Source organism: Dendrobium catenatum, unplaced genomic scaffold (genome assembly GCF_001605985.2).
Source record: "Dendrobium catenatum unplaced genomic scaffold, ASM160598v2 fragScaff_scaffold_745, whole genome shotgun sequence".
NCBI lineage: Eukaryota > Viridiplantae > Streptophyta > Magnoliopsida > Asparagales > Orchidaceae > Dendrobium > Dendrobium catenatum.
The window spans coordinates 373127-390955 of record NW_021319207.1 but is presented as its reverse complement, the minus strand read 5'-3'; positions in this window follow the sequence as shown (position 1 = coordinate 390955).

The following is a 17829-nucleotide window of genomic DNA, read 5'->3' as shown; positions in this document are numbered from 1 at the left end:
CAAGAGAAAGCGTCCATGATGATACATAACAAATACATGCTTATTGGGCAGCCTTGTCTGATACTAGACGAGGAGGGGAAGAAGCCTTCCAAAACTCCATCAATATTTATGGAAAAATAGATGTCATCGATACAAGCTTTGATCCATTTTATAAAAAGAGGAGGGAAACTTTTCTGAGCCAATCTTTTAATAAAAAACTGTCTGGAGACGGTGTTAAAAGCTTTTTTGATGTCAAATTTTAAACACAAATACTTATTCCTTCGTTTCTTTTTGATAAAACTCAAGATCTCTCCAGCAAAATTAATGTTGTCTGTTGAAAACCTTTTGGCAATAAAAGCTACTTGGCTCGGGTGGATGCTTGACATGACAGATTTCATGCGATTAGCAAGGACCTTGGCTATGATTTTGTAGAAAATATTGCACAAAGCAATGGGTCTGAAGTCATTTATACTCTCCACATGAGACTTATTGGGAATTAAAGAGATAGCCGTGGCTTTCACTTTTTTTTTGGGAGGTAACATTTAGTGAAAAAACTTTTTACCGCATTGCAAATCGTGATAACAGTAATACTCGAAGTTTTCTTATAAAACTCAAAGTTAAAGCCATCCGGACCAGGGGAAGAAGTGGAGCAGCCACAGAATACAACATTCTTAATTTCCAAATATGGCAATCCTTGGACACTTGTTAGACAAAATGTATGTAATCTCTAGAAAGATATTGGGAAGGTTGCTCATCAACTCACTTCTAGTATTAAGTTTTCTATATAGATTATTAATGGAAAGTGGCTAGTTTCATGGATGCTCCTCTAGGGTTTCTCTACTCAAAGGTTTTCATGCATTTCCCATTAGGTTTTGAGAAGGTGGTCGAGCTCTCGGACGTCTACTAGAGCTCCTTCCTCTGAAAGAATTAGAAGGAGGAGGTATAGTGGGATTGGGATTGGGATTGGACAGGCATGAATTGGTGGAGTGATTGAGAGACTTGCATATCCCATATAACAAAGATTTCCATTCATATTCAGTCCTAAGATTGAAAAGTTTCCCAACCACAAAGATTGGAACTGTATCAGGATAGGTGGACGAAGAGTCAACCTAAACACAAACATGAGCATAGGTGAGCTTGGACTTAAAAGCGGTAAGAGCATCTACGGCCATCGGAGTACCAATCTTGGTGGCAATTTTAGAAAATCCCGTGGGGGTCCAGCAGCAAAGAGGAAGATCATGGATTTTGAACCAAATCGGGACGGAGGGAAATTCTTCCCGATTTGGGCTAAACTGCGAAGTCCATTTTTGAAAAATAAAGGGCTTACCAAGGATAAACCTTGCCCCGCGTGTCCAAACCATCTCATAATCTTCAGGGTTGGAAATTTTGAACAGAAAAAATCTCTTGCTAAGAGAAATTAGTGTCATCATACCTTTGAGATTTTAGCAAAGTTTCGTAGACCCGTCTACCGAGAGAATAGCCGACCAGGGCCAAGCTCCATTCACCATTAGCTTCTATTATGTCCTCTTGGAGGAAAGGAATAGTTTCCTCAGGAGTTTGAAGGGTGGAGATAGGGAAATCAATGGGACTGGGGGAATCCGAGAGAATGTGATCCCATGTTAGAGGCTTAGAAGAACTTGGAGCACGAGAGGGGGAGAGAGGGTGGTTAAGAGAGAGAATGTGATCCCATGTTAGAGGCTTAGAAGAACTTGGAGCACGAGAGGGGGAGAGAGGGTGGTTAAGAGAGAGAATGTGATCCCATGTTAGAGGCTTAGAAGAACTTGGAGCACGAGAGGGGGAGAGAGGGTGGTTAAGAGAGAGAATGTGATCCCATGTTAGAGGCTTAGAAGAACTTGGAGCACGAGAGGGGGAGAGAGGGTGGTTAAGAAGAGGGGGGGGGGGAGATGAGTCGTAGAGGGAGGGATGGGATCCATAGGATCCCTCTAAGAGAGGATGGGTGGGAGGCGGAAGGCGCAAAAATGCAAACCCTAGCAGAACTTCTCTCTCTATAAAAAAAGGAAAGAGAGCTGGTTCTTTTTTGGCTTTGTTTTTTTTTTTTTGTCTTTTTTTTTGGGTTCGTACTAAAAAGATATTTTAAAAGTGGTAAAAAAACCGTCTAAAATTAAGCCTTATTTTATAGGGAGAAAGTTGTTTGATTTTGCATATTTATGAATGTAATTTGATGTATTAAGGGTTAGTATACTGATGAAATGTGATCATCTTAATATATAACAAATTATTTGCGCTTCTTTCTTATTATGTGTGGGTGTACTTAAATTTTTCAGAGCTTTTAGAGTGACAATAAATATTTCTTCATTTATGCATCATATTTTTTACTTTTCTATTTAGTAAGTGAAATAATCTCTCTATTCACTTGAACCAGGAAGATGAAAAGTAATCAATAATTCCTTGATGAAATGAGCTTAATTGAGTACATTAAATCCTTCTTTAGAATAAAAAAAAAAGAATCTTTTCATAACAACAATAACATAGAGGAATCATCTCAACATAGCATACTAGAAAAATAAAATAAAATAAAATCTCCAAACAACTATTCATGGATAGATTGCAATGTGAAAAAACTAATATAAAATCCCTGACATTGGCTGATTTTTAGGCTTGTTTAAAAATCTATGACCATTTTTTTCTTATCTCAAAGTCGTAGCTCATTTCCAATTAACATTTACTATCATCATCCACAAACTAGAACATCGAAAAGAGATCCTTGTAAGATTTTAGTAAAAGAAACAAAAGAGCCTCAAACATGAACGTTTTTACCTTTGTTTTAGCATAATAGGACTCCCTTGCAAATATGTCAGAAGGGGTGGTATCGTCTTCTAGCTCATAGGTGTATGGCTCATTCTGAGGGCTGAAAGTTCTCAGTATAACCTTTGTGTTCTCAACTGTCAATCCAATATTCGACACAATTTTTGCAATCAAGAGTCCTTTTAATCCAGCAGTCTTTTTTTTTTTTATTGGCTCTCTAATACTCAGATTTTACAATGCAAATTCAAATCTCTTCGCTTACCTGAATTCCAAATATGGCAATCCTTGGACACATATTAGACAAAATATATGTAATCTCTAGAAAGATATTGGGAAGGTTGCTCATCAACTCACTTATATTATTCAGTTTTCTATATAGATTGTTAATGGAAAGTGGCTAGTTTTCTGCATGCTCCTCTAGGGTTTTCCTGTGTTTCTTCGCCGCCACCTTGCCTCTAATGGATCCTCCTCCCTCCCCCCCCCTTCTCTCCTCCCCTGCTCTTCCATCCTCCTCTTATGGTTCTCCCTTAGATTGGAAAAACCATATCGGTTCTCAAACCCTTGTCTCCAATAACTTGACCTCCTCCCTTTCTCACGTCCCTACCGCAAATGCTACTGATATTTTCATAAGGGTCCAGTTTGACGTTGGTTCGCCTGAGTGGTCGCTCTCCCTCATTGTTATTCCATAGGGCGTAGGCCCTATTATGAAGCTCTGCTCTCGACTATCAAAAGAACCTGGACTCTTAAAGGTGACTTTTCTCTTCTCACTCTTGAAGATGGTTTCTTCCTCCTCAAATTTATTACTGCTGAGGATTATGAGATGGCGTGGTCCTATGGACCATGGTTTTTCTTTGGTAATGCCTTCATCCTTCAAAGATAGACACCAGATTTTGTTCCCAAACATGAAGAATTTCCCACAATTCCTTTGTGGATCAGATTAAAAATTTCCCTCTATCATGCTGGACACTTGAGGGATTTCAAAAATAGCAAGTTGCGTTGGGGTTCATTTAGCGGTGGATGCTCTAACTGCGGCAAAAACTAGAATCACATTTGCAAGAGTTTGCGTTCAGGTGAGTAATTCTTCTCCTTTGCCAGATGAAATATATTATTCTGTGATGGGAAAATTTCTCCTCTCACGATGCTATACGACTGGAAGCACGAACCATGCACCCACTGTGGCTCCATCATCCATCCTCCAACTAGCTGTCCAAAAAACCCTTCCCCAACTACTACTCTCCTAGCTCGCCTGAGAGGTAGGAGCTCTAGCCGCAAGTCCAGGAAAACTCCACCACCCTGACTTATAATTCATAAACCTCCCTTTCCACCTTCCACCCAACCTGCCACAGCCCAAATTCCTCCGCACAAATACCTAACTCATCCACCACCACGCATAACCCTATCATTATCCCAAATCTCAACTCCCATTCAGAAGAATCAATGCCTCCTTCTAAGCTCAACCATTCCATAAGCTCTTTCCTGGAAGGCTCCCTCGGCCAATCCCCTTCATTAACTACCAAAAATAAATTTTCTGAGCTCTCCGAGAAATAGGAATCAACCTAACTCGTATTAAAATTTTTCAGAGCTTTAAGAGAAGCAATAAATATTTCTTCATTTTATGCATCATATTTTTTATTTTTCTACTCAATGAGTGAAACAATGTCACGACCCGACCCGACGGGGACGGATCCCGCCCGAGCCGGATCGCGACAGAACCTTCTTATCCAGGATCTGGCTTTGGAATTTGGTTCTGAACTGAATCTTCCAAAATAACAGATTTTTGATATTACAAACAATCTCTTTATTCATTTGAACTTGGAAGATGAAAAGTAATTAACAATCCCTTGATGAAATGAGCTTAGTTGAGTACATGAAATCCTTCTTTAGAACAAAAGAAAGAATCTTTACATAACAATATTAACATAAAGGAATCATCTCAACATAGAATACTAGAAAAATAAAATAAAATTTTCAAGCAAACCATTCATGAATGGATTGTAATATGAAAAAACTAATATAAAATCCTTGACATTGGCTAATTTTTAGGCTTGTGAAAAAGCCCATGACTAATCTTTTCTTATCTCAAAGTCATAGCCCATTTCCAAATAACATTTACCATCATCATCCATAAACTGAAACATCGAAAAAAGAGATCATTGTAAGATTTTAAAAAAAGAAACAAAAGAACCTCAAACATAAATGTTGTTTACTTTTATTTTAACATAATAGGACCCCCTTGCAAATATACCAGAAGGGGTAGTATCCTCTTCTAGCTCATAGGTGTATGGCTCGTTCTGAGGGCTGAAATTTCCTAGCATAACCTTTGTGTTCTCAACTGCCAATCCAGTATTCGACACAATTTTTGCGTACCGGAGTCCTCTGAATCCATCAGTCTTTCTTTCTTTTTTTTTTATTAGCTCTCTAATATTCAAATTTTATAATGCAAATTCAAATCTCCTCACTTACCTAAATTCCAAATATGGCAATCCTTGGACACCTGTTAGACAAAATATATGTAATCTCTGGAAAAATATTGGGAATGTTGCTCATTAACTCACTTATAGTATTCATTTTTCTATATAGATTGTTAATGGAAAGTGGCTAGTTTCCTGTATGCTCCTCTAGGGTTTCTCTGCTCTAGGGTTTTCATGTGTTTCCCTTTGGGTTTTGAGAAGGTGGTCGAGCTATCGAACGTCTTCTAGAGTTCCTTCCTCTGAAAGAATTAGAAGCAAGAGGTATAGTGGAATTGGGATTGGACAGGCATGAATTGGTGGAGAGATTGAAAGACTTATAGATCCCATATAGCAAAGGTTTCCATTCATATTCAGTCCTAATATTAAAAAGTTTCCCAACCACAGCAATGGGAACGATATCAAGATAGGTGGACGAAGAGTTAACCTGAGCACAAACATGGGTAGGTGAGCTTGGTCTTAGAAGCAGTAAGGGCATCTACGGCCATCGGAGTGCCAATCTTGGTGGCAATTTTAAAAAAATCCTGTGGGGGTCCAGCAGCAAAGAGGAAGATCATGGATTTTGAACCAAATCGGGATGGAGGTAAATTCTTCCCGCTTTGGGCTAAAGTGCGAAGTCCATTTTTGAAAAATAAAGGGCTTACCAAGGATAAACCATGCCTCGCGTGTCCAAACCATCTCATAATCATCAAGGTTGGAAATTTTGAACATAAAAAATCCCTCGCTAAGAGAAATTAGCGTCATCATACCTTTGAGATTTTAGAAAAGTTTTGTAGAAGGGCCGTCTACGGAGAGAATAGCCGACCAGGGCCAAGCCCATTCACCATTAGCTTTTGCTATGTCCTATTGGAGGAAAGGAATAGTTTCCTCAGGAGTTTGAAGGGTGGAGATAGGGAAATCAATGGGACTGGGGGAATCCGAGAGAATGTGATCCCATGTTAGAGGCTTAGAAGAACTTGGAGCACGAGAGGGGGAGAGAGGGTGGTTATGAAGAGGGGGAAAGATGAGTTGTAGAGGGAGGGATGAGATCCATAGGATCCCTCCAAGAGCGGACAGGTGGGAGGCGGAAGGCGTAAAAATGCAAACCCTAGTAGAACTTCTCTCTCTATAAAAAAGGAAAGATAGCTGGTTCTTTTTTGGCTTTATTTTTTTTTTTTGCCTTTTTTAGGGGTTCGTACTAAAAAATTGTTTTAAAAGTGGTAAGAAAGCCGTCTAAAATTAAGCCTTATTTTGTAGGGAGAAAGTTGTTTGATTTTGCATATTTATGAATGTAATTTGATGTATTAAGCATTAATATGCTGGTGAAACATGATCATCTTAATATATGACAAATTATTTGGGCTTCTTTTTTATTATGTTTGGAATCATCAAAACTACATAAGTTGCATAAATATAACTCATTCAAATAGCAACTATTCAAACAGTGGTATCCTCTTCTACCTCATAGGTGTATGATTTGTTCTGAGGGCTGAAAGTTCCTAGCATAACCTTTGCATTCTCAACTGTCAATACAATATTCGACACAATTTTTGCGTACCGGAGTCCTCTAAATCCAACAGTATTTTTTTATTGGCTTTCTAATACTCAGATTTTATAATGCAAATTCAAATCTCTTCACTTACCTGAATTCCAAATATGGCAATCCTTGGACACATGTTAGACAAAATGTATGTAATCTCTAGAAAGATATTGGAAAGGTTGCTCATCAACTCACTTCTAGTATTCAGTTTTCTATATAGTTTGTTAATGGAAAGTGGCTAGATTCCTGCATGCTCCTCTTGGGTTTCTCTGCTCTAGGGTTTTCCTGCATTTCTTCGCCGCCTCCTTGCCTCCAGTGGATCCTCCTCCCTCCCCCCCTTCTTTCCTCCCCTGCTCTTTCATCCTCCTCTTCTGGTTCTCCCTTAGATTGGAAAAATCTTCTCGGTTCTCAAACCCTTGTCTCCAATAACTTCACCTCCTCCCTTTCTCACGTCCCTATCACAAATGCTACTGATATTTTCATAAGGGCCCAGTTTGACGCTGGTTCGCCTGAGTGGTCGCTCTCCCTCATTGGTTATTCCATAGGGCGTAAGCCCTATTATGAAGCTCTGCTCTCGACTATCAAAAGAACTTAGACTCTTAAAGGTGACATTTCTCTTCTCACTCTTGAAGATGGTTTCTTTCTCCTAAAATTTACTACTGGTGATGATTACGAGATGGCGTGGTCCTGTGGACCATGGTTTTTCATTGGTGAACCCTTCATCCTTCAAAGATGGACACCATATTTTATTCCCAAACATGAAGAATTTCCCACAATTCCTTCGTAGATCAGATTAAATATTTCCCTCTATCATGCTGGACACCTGAAGGGATTTCAAAAATAGCAAGTTGCGTAGGGGTTCCTTTAACGGTGGATGCTCTAACTGCGGTAAAAACTAGAATCACATTCGCAAGAGTTTGCGTTCAGGTGAGTAGTTCTTCTCCTTTACCAGATGAAATATATTATTCTGTTGATGTGAAAATTTCTCCTCTCGCGATGCTATACGATTGGAAACATGAACCATGCACCCACTATGGCTACATCATCCATCCTCCAACTAGTTGTCCAAAAAAACCCTTCCCCAACCATTACGCTCCTAGCTTGCCTGAGAGGTAGGAGCTCTAGCCGCAAGTCCAGGAAAACTCCACCACCCTGACTTATAATTCATTAACCCCCACCCCCCGTCCACCTTCCACCCAACTTTCCACAGCCCAAATTCCTCCCGCACAAATACCTAACTCATCCACCACCACGACTAACCCTACCATTATCCCAAATCTCAACTCCCATTCAGAAGAATCGATGCCTCCTTCTTCTAAGCTCAACCATTTCGTAAGCTCTTTCCTGGAAGGCTCCCTCCTTTAATCCCCTTCTCTAACTACCAAAAATAAATTTTCTTCACTCTCCGAGAAATAGGAATCAAGCCACATCTTGATACCCAATCCCAATGACCAAAGCTCCAACCAAAATGCTGATTTTGAATCGAGCAATGACCCAAATTACTCAATCCTTGGATACAAATTTTATCTAGGAAAAATAGGACATTCCTACCTCCTCTCATATGAAGACATAACTACCATGACCCGAAACTTCAAGAGCAAAAAATTCCAAAAAGGCATTCACCCCCAACTCCAAATCTCAATGACCTTTCCTCTTATGTGAGCTTGGAATGTCTGTGGGTTTAACAACCCGGACAAAGTTAGATGCTGCAAACAATTTGTCTACAGCCATTAACTGGATTTTCTGTTTATTTTAGAAGTTAAGATCTCTGCTCATTCTATTACCGACCCTTGGTTCAATCTCTCTCACACTATCTTCAATAAGAAAGGATCTTTGGACAACCTCACTTTTTCTAATCTAGGTAGAATGTGGATCAAATGGAATGCTAGCAATGTTAACTTTATGACATCTTTTATTTCTAGTCAATTAATTCATCGAAATGTGCATTCTGGAGACACTATTACTTGTTGTGTTACCGTGGTCCATGCTTCCAATTCGATTGAAAACAGGAAAAACCTTTGGAATGACATCCTTGCTATTTCTAAAGATATCATGATGCCCTGGATTATCTTAGGTGACTTCAACTGCTGCATATTCCCTCATGAAAATGCTGGAGGCTTGATGTTATCTAGTAGAAAGACTACGAATTTTAACAACCTTATTTTTAAGATTGGGGCTCACGAGCTTTCTTCTACTAGGCATTATTTCACTTGGTTTAACCAAAGAACCAATTGCCCTATACATATTAAACTTAATTGTGTATTGGTTAATGATGCTTGGCTTGCAAAATTTCCAAATTCTTATTCTATGTTGGAGATCCTCAAATTTTCAACCATAGTCCTATTATCATTATTCCTGAGGTCCCCACCCCTATGAACCATAGATTCCTTTACAAAAAAAATTTGTACTAAATTACCATAATTTTGGGATTGTCTCATTAGCACTTTCTCTTCGTGCTCTCATAGCAGCCCCATTTATTCTTTTTATCACAAGTTAAAATCCCTCAAATGTAGTATCAAGTCTAAGGCCTGGGTTAACTCTAATATGCTCAAAAAAGAAATTGAGGAGCTTTCCAATGCGCAAAACTTCTTCTTGACTCAAATCTAAAGAAATCATACTAGTCAAGATTTAAATGATGCATTGAAAAACATCAATATCAATCTTTCAGATTGCAACTCTGCTTGGACTAGCTGAATTCACCAAAGAGCCAAAGCCAATTGGCTGTCTTTGGGGGAGGATGATCTTAAATTTCTATATACTCGAATCAATGTTAGACATAACAGTAATATGATTAAAATTATATCTACTTCTAATGAGGATTTTACTCTTTCCCAAGACATTTGCAATGCTATTGTCCAACATTTCAAGAATCTTTTTAACTCTCCCTTACATAATTCCATTAGAGGTCCCCCTCTTCGTGTTAGTGACATGATTCCTTTGAGATACCTTGATAATAAAAATTCAATAAAAAAAATGAGAGACTTTATCTGCGTGCTAATAAAATAGACTCAAATAGAGCAATTATTGATCATTAATAAAATTATTGGACAATTAAAAATTGAAATTTTGAAAGAGAAAAGAGGCAAAGAATAGGTGGGAGTTGAGTGAAGATTATATAAAAATATTATATTAAAGGATAAATACATAAATGATATAATATAGTCAAATAAAATATTATTAAAAAAAAGAAATATGCTAATTATATATTTTTATTATATGATATATATATTAGAACTTTCTAGATAAAAAAAAAGAAATAGATATGTAGCTACTTATTATTTTAGTATGATTTGATTGGCTTATGTGACCAATCTATCTGTTTTAATGCTTTACTTGAACAGAGTATGAGTGATTTGACATACTAAGTTATACTCAATAAATTTTAATGGATCAAAAATACAAAAAATGAGATGAAAAAATTAAAAATTTTAAAAGTTCAACATATAATTCACTAGCACTTTTTGATTTGTTAATCTGATGGGGCTAATTATGACACCTCGTTGATAAATTATTTGGCGAGCGTATAAAATTTTAGCTCTTAGTATACTCAATTCATTTAATTCGTATAACCGAATGCACTTAAAATCCGTGATGATTAATTTATTTTTATCATCTATCGTCCCTGAATTGGCATCCAATAATCCTTTTCATTATATACATACATATGACATACTACGAATACATATGTCTATATAGAGGTAAAATACATAACCAGCATAATGAAACAAAGAAGTTAAAAAGCTTACAATGAGCCTCCAACTCTCATGATCATGGATTATGTGATAGATGACAATCAATAATGGAGAACAATAACATTTTTGTTGTTAGTTTTTGTTGAATCTACTGGTAGGCTGTGGTAGATGTCAACATTTCTCTTGTACTCTTCTTTACTGTTGGAATGAAATGGGCTTATGCCCCTAATTTTCCAAAAAAAAAAAAAATTCAAAATAAATTCTGATATTGCATTATAATGAGCAAAAAAGTGACTTAGAGCATTCTAATTGGTCTTTGGACGCCATCCGATGTCTGCACAGAATTTTTTTTTTGGGGAATTTTGGGGCCAAGGCCCATATATTTCATTGAAGAGAAATGATTACAAGTAAAGATGAATACAAGTAAAAACTACCATACATAAGCAGAAAACAAAAACTTATGTAGGACCTATAAGGAAACCTCAACTATACCCACCAATACAATTAATAGAAATTCTAATTCCAGAAAAAAAACAAAAAGCTGCTAGCCAAAAAATACAATCACACTCAGAGAACTTGACGGATCCAATAGGAAGAGTGAGTCTCCAGAAAAGGAAGCCAGCCGAAGGGCATGAGGAGTCCTGAAAAATAAAACAGCAAGAGCAAAAAGAGCAGCAGCAAAAGCAAAACCAAAATTCACCATAAAACTCCATATTATAATTAACCAGCTCCATATAACATTTAACCAGGACTCAGAGTAATGAGAGATGACCTAAAAAATCCCCTGGTTGCTCGAAGACCATCCAAGGGGGAATATCAAAAATGAAATGAAAAGGAGCTTCATCATTGTCCTGGTTAAAGATCCAGTCCACCAGTAAGCCACAGCAACCGTGAAATCCATTCAATCAGAAATTCCCCAACATAATAATTTTTACATTCACTAAGTACAAATTTCCCCATGCAAAAATTATGTCCATCAGATTATAAGGTTGATATGTCAAATTAAGTAATGCGTAGACGCTAAATAGCGCATATTATTTCTGATTTTGTACGTGTAATTTGTCATTCCTTTATTAAGCAACATAACGTAATTTTTACCGATGGAGCTTCTTCCCCCTCATGGCAGTCAAAGTCGCGGATGGGCGGTGCGGTGGGGTCCGGCCGCGGCGCTATTCGCGCTCGGTGTTTCCGCTTTTGGATTTTTTGGGAGGAAGAAACGCGAAGCAGCCTTAAGCAGAGCAGAAGGGTGCGGAGAAAGCGAAGCAACAGTGAAGATGGATGACGAAAATTTTCTCACTGTCGTCTTGTGGCTGAAGCCCTCCACCAGTTGATATTTTCTACGTTGGAAGGTCTAATAATTCATTGAGAAAGAAGGCAGTTGCCTGTTGCATGTAGCCATGTTGGTTGCTTGGTCAGGGATTGAAATGGGTAATTGGTATATTATGATAAAGGCTTCTTTGTGATGACTTTCTTATTGCGTCTTAAAATGATTTTTTAGCACAAAAATTTTAGCTGTCCCAAACGAAGCCAAAATTTACTTGACAAAGTATAAATTTTGATATAATATTTGAATGAAAAAATTATTGAAGTTAAATTTAAGCTAGATCATTCAAATTTTATTTTAACAGACTTATTCTCAAATTTAACGGTTTAATGAGACAAATTTAAAGAGATCAGAAGGGTTCTAATTTGAGGCCTAATGAGCCCCCATTCAAGAGATGGAAGCACAATTATAAATTTTGGGCATTAATTGATGAGCTAAACAATTAATGAATCTTGTGTGTTTATAGTCAAAACAAATGCCTTGGCAAAAGGAATCAAATGAGCACGCCATAACTTAATTTCAAAGTTATTAAAGTATTTAAATGTTTAAAATATATTCATATTTAGGTTTCGTTTGGGATGGCTTTCTTACTACTTAAAGCAGTTTTCTATTTCAAAAATTAAAATTTTAAAACAATAAAGCATCTTTAAGAAGCAGTAAGAAAGTCGTCCCAAAGGAAGCCTTAATATATATGGGAAGTGTTATGAAAATTTTGATTAAAATATATCCACATTTTTCAAATGATAGGAGGCTTAGACCTTGAATTGAAATTGAAAGAGCTTAGAGATTTAAAAAACGGTAAAACTTTGCCTGAAGTTTGATGCCAATAATCACCACGAGCTACCTCTATTGTTCGGCCACTTTCGTACGACCACCATCTTCTAACTATCGTCGCCTGACCAACGTCTCATGATTGTTGCTACTCAACAACATCGTGTTAACTATAATCTCTGAACTATTGTCATATGATTACAATTACATGTTGTTGCTAATAATATCGACAATAAAAGAAGATAAGGCAACAACAAATAAATAGAAATTTAGGGCTTTAATGATTTATCAAGAGAAAATAACTACATCAACTCATCCTATTAACTAATCTTTGATTTGAGCTTATACTACCAAAAAACAAAGGATGTAATGTCATGAAGCTTTGAGAAATTATTCTGTGCATGCGAAGATCGGACGTAAAATGCCCTATGAAAATCAACTAGATTGCGCCACGTCAGCGATATCAAGCCGCGGCACCGAGCTGCGGTACTGAGCACAGGGATGACATGGCGTATTCTGATTGGTTTTTGGACGACGTTCGGCATCCACACAAAATAATTAATCTAAAGCTTGACGTCCAACCCCAACCAGCCTATTTATATGCGAATACAACAACATAATTAGCAGGCACCATTTTACCAAAAAAACAAGCTACACCGAGTAAAAACAATTGGGAATACATGCAACCAGGAAGCATCAGAAACAAATTTGTTTTACTGAAAAAAACAATTTATAAAAGACAATTTAAATCAGGACCATATAACTAATAATTTCCACCTAATCTGTCCTTATTAAAGAGTAGTTCTGCACCACAACAGTTCACCAACGTTTGAATTTAGCAATTGGTAAGCTTTATTTTTTTTCAATATATCTATTGGATTTTCTTTAGATGCCTATCTTTTCTATCAATACAATCCTTGTTATCAATTAGAATGTCTCTTAGAAAATGCAACTTGCCATCAATATACTATGATCTCTTATGAAAAACATAATTCATCATCAAATGTAAAGCGCTCTAGTTATCATAAAATACTACAAATCTATCTTCTGTGAAGACCAACTCCATAAAATTATGCTATATTTTGATCTCTCCCGCTTATTATGTATATATTTTTATGATTATGATGGCACTTATGAAAATAGTAATTGTATGTTTATATATTTTGATCTCTCTCTTATTTCTATAAATAACAAGCCTCTTATAATGCTAATCACATGCTTATTTGGGAATATATATATATTTTTTTTCTTACTTTAGTTTCTAAACGTTTGTGTGCTTCAACTCCAAAGTGAATGACTACTTAAGCATTGAGTTCATAACTCTTAAAGGACTTCTAAAGAACGAACGAGATGTTAGCAATAGCCAACTATTTGAAGATGTTAACTCAACTATCCCCGCTTGACCATCAATCCCCTTAACTCTATCACAAATTAGATTGTTCGTATCTTTTCATTTCTTCTTTACTACTTATAAAAATTGAACATCTAGTGTGATTATCATAACAATAACTTAAATCTCCCCACCCTCATCAAGTTCTTATTATTGTGCTTGTGGTCAATATTAATCACATGCATGCTTATCATTACTTACCAATAAGCATTTTAATAAATATTGGTTTAACCATTTAATTACACTCATTTTATGCGAAGTTGCACTTGTCATCATCGAGAAATGTTGCGACAATATTGTATCCTTATTTGCATCAATAACTGCTATAAATTTAGCTTCAATAGTTCAATGGTAGAAAAAGCAATAGTTTATTGTAGAGAGGATTTTACACTAATAATGTTGACAAAAACTATAAAGATGTAATTGAAATAAAATTATTGGTGTTCAAACACCTTGCAAAATCAGATTATATATATTCTGAATTAAATGAACTTACACTTTTCAAAACCTATCATTTTGATGAAATGATCAAAACTTACAAAGTGCACTGTCAAGAGGGCTGTTACAAAGCCTTATATAGGTCTTTTCAAACAATAAACCTTCGATCACCCACGATAATAACCTCAAATTGTTGCATATAAATGGTTTCTTCTAAATTCTCATAGAAGAAAGTTATTCAACATATATTTGATCTAGCTCAAGGCTAAGGTTTCATTTGGAACGGTTTTTTAATTTCTTTCTAATACGGAGCATTAGTATAAAATTTTTAATATTTCTTCTAAAACTCGATTTTAAGAAGCAATAAAAAAATCATCTCAAATGAAGCCTAAGTTTGATCGCTATAAATAGATCTTTGGAGATGTTTGCTCGACTAATGGTGATACTATCTCATCCCGTACGATCATTCATTCTTAATTTATCTCATCACTCATTGAAAGAATTCAAGGAGTAATTCCCGACTTCAATTGAGAAAATGAGTCGATATGCATACGCAGCTCACATTGATCTGTTGGTTAGAAGTTTTGACTATTAATCAAGAGATCTTGGATTCGAAGCTTGTGTATATGTGTGTGTGAATTTGTTATAATTGGCTCAAAAGTACTAAAAAAGAAGATTCTATACTACTCTCTTTATTTGAAACAACAAAAGCATCATCAAAGTATATTAATAAGACATGTTTTTTAATTAAGTTGTTTATTTAATTATAAATTGAATCAAAATATAGATAAGTTAACTTTTAAGGTCATATAAATCGTAATCGTTTTGATGACCTTGTTATGAGAATAGATATATTTGATTTGACCTATGATGAGAAAGTTTTTTTTTTTTTATAAAACCCACATATAAGAACTTATGTGTTAATATAAATAAGATAATACAAGTCCTTAAATGAATCAAAAACCCTCTAAAAATATATCATTTGGAACAAAACCTTTGAGCCTTTGATTCAAACTATTACAAACAAAAGCAACAGAAAATAAAAAAAGGACTACAACAGCTCCCACCATGAACAACAACATGAGCACGAAAAAAGCCAGAACAACTACATGAAGAAACGCCACTGAGGCATCATCCTTCAAGACAAATAACACAAGCAGACCAAAAACAGGCTTAGAGCAAAACCAAAATGGGAAAAACTAAGCCAAATAAAAAGTATAAACCCACAAAACCCAAAAGGACCTATCAATTACTTTCAACGGGCTCGAATTAATTAAAAGCTAAGTCAAATAAAACCGCTCATTCGCTAAAAAGACGTAAATGCCGAAAGTCAAAGAGTGGGCTCAACTTAAGTACCCAGAACGAAATATAAATTAATTATTTCTGTATTTTGCACTGAAAGAAATATTAAAATAACAATAAAATTAATTGATTTGACTTTACATATATTAGATTTAATTACTGTCATGTGCCATGCACATGATGCATTTATTAGATTAAATAATTAATTCTTCAAATTTGATAAATGGATTTAAAATTATATATATTTATAAATTCAAAATTACAGTCAACATAGCATGTGTTATATTTCAAATATATTATATTATTTATTGTATGCCAATCATCACACATAAAAATCAATCATGTGCACTAAAATTTTATTTGGGACTATTTTTTTATGCATTTAAAAAAAATTTAATTAAAAATTCTTATACTAAAAAGTATAAAAAGGCTGTCCAAAAACAATTCTAACTTAGACTTAGGCTTCATTTGGGACGGCTTTTTTGTTGCTTTCTGAAACAAAGTTTTAGTACAAATTTTTTAATTTTGTATTAAAACTCCGTTTTAGAAAGCAATAAAAAAGCCGTCCCAAACGAAGCCTTAATTTTTATTTCTAACGGCTTTTTTACTGTTTTTTAAAGAAACAGCTTTTTAGTAAAAAATATTCAGTTAAAAAAATGTGTGTATTAAGAAGATGTTTTAGATTTCGTTTGGGAAAACTTTCTTATTGATTTTTAAAGCAATTTTTTAGCACAAAATTTTTTAAACGAAAAATTTTGAACAAAAAAATTTCTTTAGAAAGTAATAAGAAGACTGTCCCGAATGAAACCTTAAGAAGCAGTAAGAAAGTCAGACCAAACGAAACCTTAGAAATCAGTAGGAAAGCCGTCACAAACGAATCATTAGTTTTTTTTTTTTCAAATGTAATCACAAATTTTTTTTGTCATTATTGTTTCGCTATTTAAAAAATTTTTTCTAAGAGCTTGTTTTCTAGAACGACTTTCAAAACAATTAATTCTCCACAACAACTTATTACCCTTATAAAAAACTGAATAATTGGTGTTGAGTATAATAATGCTAAAAAAGGAATAATTTTAAGGCCAAATTATTTGCTTTCATATGGATGGAGCAATTAAATTGATAATTTTTAAAATTAAATTTAAGATTGAATCGGTTGAGATTATATTTCACGTTTTCACAATGTACAAAGATTAAACATGAACAAATAAAATGATAGGACTAGAGGAATTTTTTACGTGAAAAACTTGGAAAGGAAATTAGTCACGGGGCCTAGCCCAGTTGCGGAATTTATTGTATAACAAGCGATACAAAAATCACCTTTCTTCACTATTGAAGAATTGGAGAGTACAAAGATCTTTCTTCACTATTGGAGAAGAGGAGAGTATAAAGATCAAGTATTTATACCCAACAACAGGTCTTAATCTTCCCAATATGGATTTTAAAAGTCGGTGTGCACAAGCAGACCAATGTACCTAATAACAGGGCCAAATATTGACAGTATTTTGAAGATGGTGGTGATTTCTGATGCCGATCCTCAATTATGATAGTGGTTCTCGGTGGTAGTAAATGGTGATCGGCAGCGACAACAATGGCTAGAAAATGCAAGAGAACTCTCACTAGTTCTCTCTTCTCCTCCTCTCTCTCTCTCTCATCTGAAGAATAAGGGTTTATTTATACATTCTTTTAGAGTGGCATGCTCAATAAATATGAAAAAAATCTAAAGAATATTAGGAGTGCTCCATCGAACGGTCTATATTGATTCCCTTAATCATAGAACTTTCATCAAGCATTTAGGTGTCTTACTCACATTAGAATTAAGTTATCTTGGGCTCTTTGGATTCGCCTCGTCGAACCGCTCAATTTGACTACAAGCATGTCATATTTTGAAATCATTTAATTACTCAATGAATGCTTTGAAGATTCCAAATATAATTCAGTCCCTTGATTTGGGCTCATTTGGACTCGGATTGGATACATTTTAGTGTCATTAGGTTCGTTCTGTCAAGACGTTCAATTTGATTGTAAATTTGTCAAAATCAGAGTTCAGCGATCCCAAATTTAATTTTGGAAGTTTTCATTCCAAAATATCTCGAGATTTGTGCCTAATCAAGATGATTTTGGTGATGTATCAAAGATCATATGAACTTCTATTTTAATGAATTCATAACTGCAATAAATAT